The sequence below is a fragment of the Mytilus trossulus genome, unplaced genomic scaffold, assembly GCF_036588685.1.
Source record: "Mytilus trossulus isolate FHL-02 unplaced genomic scaffold, PNRI_Mtr1.1.1.hap1 h1tg000373l__unscaffolded, whole genome shotgun sequence".
In the NCBI taxonomy this organism is placed as follows: Eukaryota; Metazoa; Mollusca; class Bivalvia; order Mytilida; family Mytilidae; genus Mytilus; species Mytilus trossulus.
The window spans coordinates 849,022-859,006 of NW_026963340.1; the positions used below are offsets into that span (position 1 = coordinate 849,022).

The 9,985-nt window shown below is 32.1% G+C and overlaps 1 long non-coding RNA gene across 1 annotated transcript; it reads left to right on the forward strand.

Annotated features, from left to right (window-relative positions):
* Positions 1-402: 402 nt before the first annotated feature.
* On the forward strand, positions 403-8,008 carry LOC134701976 (uncharacterized). The gene is made up of 3 exons (XR_010104282.1): positions 403-519; positions 3,053-3,148; positions 6,962-8,008. It is a non-coding gene; the product is annotated as an uncharacterized LOC134701976 (long non-coding RNA).
* The last annotated feature ends 1,977 nt before the right edge of the window (positions 8,009-9,985 follow it).

Below are 9,985 nucleotides of genomic sequence, written 5' to 3' on the forward strand. Positions count from 1 at the left end.
ATGTTGAAATGAACGTGTTGTTTTAAAAAAAAATGATCGAAAATTGTTATGCAGAGTGATAGAAGTATCATGATTATCTGGTATTATTTATGGTCTTCACATTACAAAAATCTGAAAGTAAACATTGCAGGTATCATTGCTAATGGAAGGGACAACTATGTCAAGAACTAATACAAATTGTAAGGTTTAAAAATCAACGGTGCCACAGATTAGTCAATATGGTCAATTTGATATTGTTATTAATGTTTTACTTGTTACCTAGTTTCAAAAATGTAACGAACGCAATACGTAAAGTCATATAGGTGAACAGAAATCACTTTGACTTCAATCAACCAATGAAAAGCCTTACAATCATTTCATAACATTTTCAATCCCGTGTCTTCAATTACGTCCGCGTTTCATGTATTTATCCATGCAAGGAAAGCGGGAAATTATCAAAAATAGTTGGTTTATTCGCAGGATTTCTCATAGTATAAGTGTTGATAAACTATTAAGGATTATTCGAACAGATGAGCACGGGTAAGTTATTCTTTTTAATTATTGAAGTTAATCAAAACACAATAAATCATTACAATTGTATCATATGTAGATACTTAATACACCATTAACGTTATCATCGCAGTATTGCGTGTTTTAGCGCCAATTACGTCTCGCCAAATTTAACCAGAGTTGAAATATTGATAATATATTCCACGAGAACAAGAGGAAAATTCGTTTAGAAATTTATTTAACCTGTCCTTTGTTTATACATATTTCATACCAGGACCATCACCCGTCCCCGAATTCATAGTACCACGGCTTCTGGCCCGAGAACACAGTTATTTCGTAGTGCATTTCTTTTAGACAATAAATTCAAATTAAAAAAATCGCACCTGCTCTTACTCAAATTTTTTTTTACAGTGTAGTGTACTACTAGTGAGACAAATAATATCAAAATTATAGAAAATTCTACCAGCTCTAACTCAAAATATTGGCAATTCTGTGTGAAGGGGGTACATGTGACATACAATTCAGTTTGACAGCTTCAAACGTGATAAAATTTGACCTTTTAGAACTGGACCAATTCACTACTTAACATTAAGTTTCAGCACCCAAATTTTTTTGACATGTAATTAAATCCCCCTACTTAATATTTCATGCATTTAATATAAAGAAATAAATTGGGAAAGTGTATTAGATAAAACATGCAAGTTATACACTGTTTACACTAGGGACTATATTCGTAGACAACGAAAACTAAAGGACGATAACTGTGTCCTTGGACCTTCTGATAGATATGTGTATTAAGGTTGTAACCCGCCTGCTTCATCGGTTATCCTTTATTGTAAGGTAATAAGGCATCAAACTATCTAATACGATCTCTTCTCATGTAGCGCATAAACAGCCCAAAATATTAAACATAATGACCCCGTATCTTTTTATTCTAGGAGCAAAAACTAAGGTAAATCAATACGAGGGACCAAAATCATTCAGAAAGCATATGCTTACTATTAATGACCTTTTTGGACGTACGCAAAGAAGTCTTCATGGTCTTACTTTGGAGTCATCCACTCTTTTAACATAAAATTGAGAATGGAAATGGGGAATGTGCCAAAGAGACAACTACCCGACCATAGAAAAAACAACAGCAGAAGGTCACAAACAGGACTTCAATATAGCGAGAAATTCCCGCACCGGAGGCGTCCTTCAGGTGGCCCCTAAACAAATATATACTAGTTCAATTTTCTATTAACGACATTTATGATTTGTTTTGTATCTTAAAATCTGCAATAAATTCTTTTTAAAAGACAGCGATGTGAAATAAATTGAATGTCTTTAATTGTCAGTTTACTTCCCTTTACAGTTATTGATTTTGATGGCATTTTGTTGTGCAAATAAAATGAACGACTTCACACTTAAAACACAAAAGACCTATAAATATGACAATTTGTAGTAACAACGTTTGTAACACTTATTATTATTGAATGTAATTTTTACGCATTTTTTTTTAACTCTCCAAGTTCATCGCTTTTCTTATCACGTCCATTGTCCGTCGTTAGTTGTAGTCCGTCAACTTTTACAAAAAAAACTTCTCCTCTAAATTTCTCGATTAATATAACTAACATTAGCCAAAATCATCATAAGAGTACACAGTTTTAACAATATGGCCGATTAACCCTCCTACCAACCAAAATGGCAACCATGGCTAAAAATAGAACATAAAGGTGAAATGCATTTCCCGGCTTTTAATATCTGCGAGTCTGAAGCATTTGATGTAGTTTTAACAAAAGATAAAAAAAATCGTGAGGCTAAGATCTCTCTGCCCTGAAATATTTCCAGATGAATGAGACAACTATTTTTCGGTTGCTGCCACTGAATGTTTAATTCTAAGAAAATTTTGAAGTATTCGATAATTATCTTTATTATTATTATAGATAAACTATAGATATATTATAAAGTGTAAATAGCAATAACAAGAATTATGTTCACCAAAGTAACATTTACAAATAAGTTACATGACCATTATTTTCAATTGATCCTGTAAGGAGTTATTGCCCCTAATAGTAAATTCTAAACAGTTTTTTGGTAAATATTTGTCAGCTTTTACACATAGAATCAAACAAAGACACAATAATCATTATGGTATTTAAAATAACAAATATGTCTGATGATCCCGCCAGCCAACAAAGACGGCATACGATGATACGTGGCTAATAGAACCTGATGATTAAAATGAAAGTTTTGTCTACTTTTCTGATACCCGTTATAAATAAAGAAAACTGGAAAAAGTAAAATCATTCAGTATGCTGATCTTCACCAATTTGTCCATATACGTCAAAACTGTCATAAGATTTCTTGTAGAAACTATTGTTGTTAAATGACCCATTTTACTACTTTTTCGATTAACCTATTTTTTTTTATAAAAACCGTAATAGACAGAGAGAACTTGCAATTGCAAAAATGATCAGAAGGTCCAGTATGAGAGTTCTTCCGTTTTGATCTTATTTCTTGAAACAAAACAAACATAAAAAATCTAAATCACAGAACATCAAGGAATTTAATTTTTTTGTAGGAATGTCTAGATAAGCGGCAATCAGAAAAGAGTTATAGACTATGCACACGCAGGACACTTATGCTTGTTTGACAGAGGCAACCAGATATTTATTGTGTAAGTTCTCCCTAAATTTGAAAAAAAAACGCTTTATCAAACTGTGTAATACATACATAATTAAAAAAAATGGTACACCTGAACATAACGCTTAATGTTATTCAGGTCTCAGACAGAGTACATATTATGACCTTTCTGTCAAGTTTTTAAATTCTGCTAATGAAATATAAACCTTTAACTGTAAATGTACCATTAAAGAGCATGCGAGAAACATGAATAACGCAAATATAACGGATTACCTCTACGGTAATGTATTTGGCAGTACCGGGTATTTGTGGAAAATTTCGGAAATAAGTATAGATATTACGTTCTTTTCACCATTCTTTGTTAATTTACTAAAGTGCGCGTTCGTTACCATGTCATTTAGTGTATTTCATTTTGACTTTGAAATACACACTGATTCATGTTTTTTGTAATGGAAATACTCATCAAAACTCAAATTAAAATAAATCTCAGTTTCCCGATGTTTTGTTAACTGTCATTGATGGTAACTTCCAGCTTAAAACTTCAAATTAGGCCCTTATGATAAATCTGTAGTATAATACCAAACAAAACAATAGTCCTATACGGTGTAAAATGTAGTAGGACAAATTTCTGTTTTAATAAAATCACAATATAAAGTATTTGCTATTATGTCATATTTTCTAAAATCAATACAGGGTTATAATTCATAAAAAAAGGGTACACTTATCATATCACCAGTTCTCCTACATTTGTTTTCATACATCTGAAAGGTCAGAATTGTTGGTACAGATTTGTTTGCAGAATTCATTTAGAGAAAAATAAAACAAAAAAGCAGTACAATTTAGCAATCAACTGAATGGTCAGCTTTCATTCCAGATGCGTAAAACTTCACAAAATGTTTGCACGTATGTCAAAGTCGTAAAACTTGTAATTGCAATATGGATTTTTTTTTTAGATTTGAAGTTTTATTTTATATTTCAGAAAAGGAAATAAAGGTAACTTTTAATGAAGTTAATGAAGTTAATAATCTGTTAAAGATTATTTCCATCTAATATTCACATATCAGTTAAGTTTAGTGTTTAAAAAAGAAGATATGGTATGATTGCCAACGAGACAACAGTAAACAATATACCAAAATGACACAGACATTAACAACTTTAGGTCATCGTACGGCCTTCAACAATGAGCAAAGCCCATACTGCATATTCAGCTATAAAAGGCCCCGATAAGACAATGTAAAACATTTCAAACGAGACAACTAACGGCCTTATATATATAAAAAAAAATGAACAACACACAAATATGTAACACATAAACCAACGACAACCACTGAATTACAGGCTCCTGAATTGAGACAGGCACATACATAGATAATGTAGCGGGGTTAAACATTGAAGCGGGATCACAACCCTCCCCTAACCTGGGACAGTGGTATAACCGTACAACATAAGAACGAACTATTAAAATCAGTAAAAAAAGGCTTAACTCATCAGATGGACAAATATACAAGTCGAAGTGGCCGGGTACTTATACATCCCGAAACAAAAAGACACAATGGACCGATCTGAGAGTACTGTCAGTTATCTGACAGCTAGTTCAAAGCCACAAACAACTAAAAAAAATCATGCATCTAAGACTAAAATATCAATCCGTACACATTCAACATCCAATGGATTTAATGTAAAGACGTCATCAACGTCCATAGAAAAACATGACCTTGTGCAATGCCAAGTTACAGGTATCGACAGATTCTAGATCCATGAATGTGTATTTGGACCATACGCGTATGATCATGACCATATATGTACGCGTATGGTCGGACCATATGAGTATAATACTCGTTTGGTTATTAACGGGCCGAACAATATGAGTATTTGGACCATATAGGTATTTTTTTTTTATTACATTATAAAAGTTTCTCAATACTACAAAAACTTTATCTAAAATAAGAATGATGGTTAAATGACAATCTATTTTTTTTATATTTAAAATATTACTAAAAAATTAAACATTGATGTCATAGTTAGTTTTTATCGCTAATTACATTCTTGCGTGTAGGCTTGGGGTGACATTTATTTACAAATGGTATCATAGATTTTTTCATTTACACCTTTTGTTTGCGAGTGAAAAGCTAGCCTTTTTATAGTTGCGTACAGTGATGCCGAGGTCGTGTGCCATTCCGATATGTCTACGGTGTTTTAAGAAGCTCTTGATCTCAAATATCGTAACATGATTGCAATACACCATATTCAGGGACTTCTGATGTAGCAGTTCATTAAGACATTTTTTGAATTTATTTATTTAAGTCGACATATTGCCACTCACTCGTAATAACAAATCAGTAATGACCATCGGTATAACATGTGTTTATTGTAGTTTTGACAAGAAAGTAAAATTAACTAAGTGAAACTGCTAATTTTTATTTAGCTAATCTTTTCATTATAATATAATAATAGAATTACCTATATGATAGCGTATTTTAATGAACGGTCATACCATATGAAAACTTTAATAGAAGTATTAAAAGTAAACTGTAACATATTGTTAATAACCTCGACCATACGCGTACGGTCGGACCATACGCATACGGTCGGACCTTATGAGTATATATAGTTATCAAAGGTACCAGGATTCTAATTTAGTGCGTCAAACGCGCGTTTCGTCTACATAAAGACTTATCAGTGACGCTCATATCAAAATATTTATAAAGCCAAAGAAGTACAAAGTTGAAGAGCATTGAGGATTCAAAATTCCAAAAAGTTGTGCCAAATACGGCTAAGGTAATCTATGCCTTGTATAAGAAAATCCTTATATTATATTCGAAAATTCAAAGTTTTGTCAACAGGAAATTTATAAAAATGACCACATTATTGATATTCATGTCAACATTTAACCGCTTAAGTCTAGACTACTGGGCTGGTGATACCCTCGGGGACGAAACGTCCAGTAGCAGTGGCATCGACCCAGTGGTGTAAATAGTTATCAAAGGTACCAGGATTATAATTTAGTACCCATATGGTCCTCACCATACGCGTATGGTCCAAATACTCATATGGTCCGGAAAATATATAACGTACTAGTAATTTTTAGTTATCTTTTTATTTACTGATAACAAAATCAATATTTATACCTATAAAACAATATTCAATGATCTTATTACAGTGTTGAATAGGTAACCTTTCAGAATAAGTGTATTTAAAGGAGTGACAAGTTTGCATGGATCATTTCTATTTCACCTGGGACTGTTGTGCAATAGTAACCCCCTTTGAACTGTTGTAACTGTTCGTTGATATGTTGTACTGTTACACAACATTCCCAGGTTAGTATAAGGGATCGGATCCCGCTAATATGTTATACCCCTACACATTCTGTATGTATGTGCCTACCCATATTCAGGAGCCTGTAATTTGCTGGTTGTCTTTTTTTATGTGTTATATATATATGTTTTTCGTTCATTTGTTAACATACATTAGGCCGCCAACTTTCTCTTTTGAATTGTTTTACAATTGACAATTCGGTGCTTTTTTAAAGCTGACAATGCGAATTGAGCATAACTCATTGTAGAAGGCCGCCGTACGGTGACCAAGATTTGTTAAGATTTGTGTCATATGGTATCTTCGGGAGATTTGATTCTTTGGAAATAATACCACATTTTCTTTTTTTATTTGTAAAATCATTGATTGCAATCGATTTCAATTTCATGAAAAAGCTGTGGAGATGATAACACCTGGTTAATATACCTTTTTGTCATCCAATAAGACCCATTTATTTTCGATGAGATTGAAAGTCGATATAAACACTTCTTCATTTCTTTGACCTTTAACCATTTTATGTTTATTACATTTTTAGAGAGCATAAGAATGGGTAGAAGAAAATGTTCTTGGAATTTGAAAAAAATATCCACGTCCAGCATAGCAAATGCCATTAAAGAACTCAAAATAACACATATAAAAAAATCACGTAAAGCTGAAACATTTGGTCTCATCTGCTCCAAAATAGGAAGAAAGAATACAAAGGCTAACAGATTAGCAGTTGAATATTTATTTAAAAGGAGATGTATTGGAAAAATGTACAAGAGATCACCTAAGATAAAGTATACCTCTACAGAGTATACCAACATGTACCAACCTAGAAAAAGTAGACTAAAACTTGCACTCTCGTCGGAAAAAAAGAAGTTCAAGTGGAAACTATTGAAGAAAAGATTCAAGGACAATAACATAGTGAAGGGACAAGGGGTTAATGAAACGTTCAAAAAGAGAAAAATTGGTTTCACAAAGTATACAAAAGAAGAATCAGGTACATATCGCGGTTGTATATAATGTGTTCTTTGACATTTTGAAAGGAGTACGTCCGGTAAGAGCCGATTTTGGCCTCAATTTTCAAGTTCATCTGACGACAGATTTCTTAAAACACTTAAGTGTCTATTTCGGATGATTCAATAAGTTAATGTGAAAGATTTTAACTGATATTCTCATTAAAAACGCTCCGACTCTAGCTTGAATATTAAAAATCCATCAAATATGCCCCAAAATGTCACTTTTCAGATGGTTTTTGTCAGAAATGAAAGTGGCCGCATCCGAGTTCATTCACAACCTTTATATATGTTATGTAATACCATAAAATACAACTTGCAGTTAAATATTATGAACGAACACGAATGCAACCACTTTCATTTAAGACGGAAACTGTCTGAAATTTAGCTAAAATGCTGCTTGTACCAGATATGTGTGCATTGTATTGTAAAAAACAGCCCATGTTTATGTAGCATAAGCATTTCACTTTCAAATGAATAACTACAGTTTTACATCGTAACAATTTTGTAAAACAGCTACATTTTGGGGCCAAAATGAGGGCTTACTGAACCTACTCCTTTACTTTTTTTACGGATTATGGACAAATGTGGTAAAAATGAAAATATTTGATGCATGTAAATAACAATAAAACGGTTGTTTCTGATTTGTTTTCCAATTATGAAATATATTCTTTTTGATCAATACTCCGAAAAATCTGCCAGAAATATTATGTGATAAGTAATTAAATTGTTTTTTACTGTTATATACTTTGTTTGATGTGAATTAAATCATATCAATAATAAGTTAACCGTATCAAGTTTACAAAACAAGATGATAAATCTGAATTCATTTACGTTCGAGACAAAAAAAGCGCTAAAAAGATTCCAACATTCCACTAACGATGAAAGGTTTTAAACCAAACATGAGCAAACAAAGGGCAAAGATTCCGACTAAGCATGCAGTACGGACATTAAATAAGACATCACAATGTAATGAATTGAGTATACACAATCACAAAAGGAAAGTTTCGGGAGGAGACAACAGATTTTGTAAATGGCTTCTATGAGTAAAATGCAATTTCAATAAAAATATGCTGCTGGTTAAAGGTCAAAAGTAAGAAAAATAGCTACGCAATGACCATCAATGAAAATGCCGTGCATTTTCTGGGTAAAGGAGAATGGCAAATAAAATGTTTAACCGTATACAATTATATCTATCTGCTCATATGCCCGCACTGCTTAGCAAGCAAAATACATCAAATATCCTCTAAATAATAACTTGCCATCGAACTACGAAAATTGGCACTCATAAAAAAATTCACTATGAAAATGAGAATAACAAGAATACAGAATCACATTGCAAAATGAAAAATGTAATGTCCTTAATGACATGACAAAATCAAAAGGTAAAACACATCAAACGAACTGAAAAGAACTGTCATATTTCGGACTTGGAACAGAGATATTTCTTATGTAGAAAATGATAGATAAGACAGAGTGTTATAGGTAGAGAAACCTCTCACTTGTATGAAAGTCGCATCACATTCCATTATTATTGACAACGATATGTGAACCAAACAAACCAAATGGAAAGTGAAATAAATATTATGATTACTTTCTCTATCTTTTTCCAGTACCGTGGAAAGTGTAAAATACATGTTGACATGTAACATTACCACTAGCTGAAGACTTGTCCTGTAAAACATTGCACCTTGGTTGTGTTTTTATATTGTTATAACAACATAAGCAATACCAAGTTTTAGGCAACATATTTGTATTTCGACAATAAATCACTTGTCAGTGATGCTCGAGAACATAACATTACTTATCAACTGAAATGAATAATCGAAAAACGGAAATTTCAGTATTCTTATCTGTGATCTTGCAGCAAATCATAAAGATAATCACACACATTAAAGCGAGAGGTTTGGCATGCCACAAAGCCAGGTTCAACCCACCATTTTTATCTTAAAATGTACTGTACCAAGTCAGGGAAATGACCATTGCTATATTATAGTTCATTTCTGTGTGTTACATTTTAATGTTGTGTTTCTTTTGTTTTGTTGTTCTCTTATATTTGATGCGTTTCCCTCAGTTTTAGTTTGTAACTCGGATTTGTTTTTTCTCTATTTATTTATGAATTTCCAACATCGGTTTACTTCTCCTGCCTTTATTTAGAAATTTAATTAATACATTTTATTCTAAACTTATTACAATATGGATCAACATGCGACCCAATTTTTTGGTGTCAGTCAAAAATTCAAATACTTTAATTAATGCTTAGTTTTTAAAAGTGCACTTATATAAGTTCCCCAAAAACTTTCGAAAATTAGTTGTCTTTGTATCTTAAATCATATGCCAGAAATTATAAACGATAACTGTGACACGACAATTTCACTTTTTCATTCTTTGTTTTCAACTTATTCGATAACAACTAGATTTCACACTACGTTCTAAATATTTTTTTGTATAACAAGTACCTAAATTATAGAACTGAAGTTTACCGATGTTCAAAATCCCACTATTTCTATTTACATAAGTTAAGGCTTACACCTTCAAAGACCAATGGAGGAAAAAAAGAT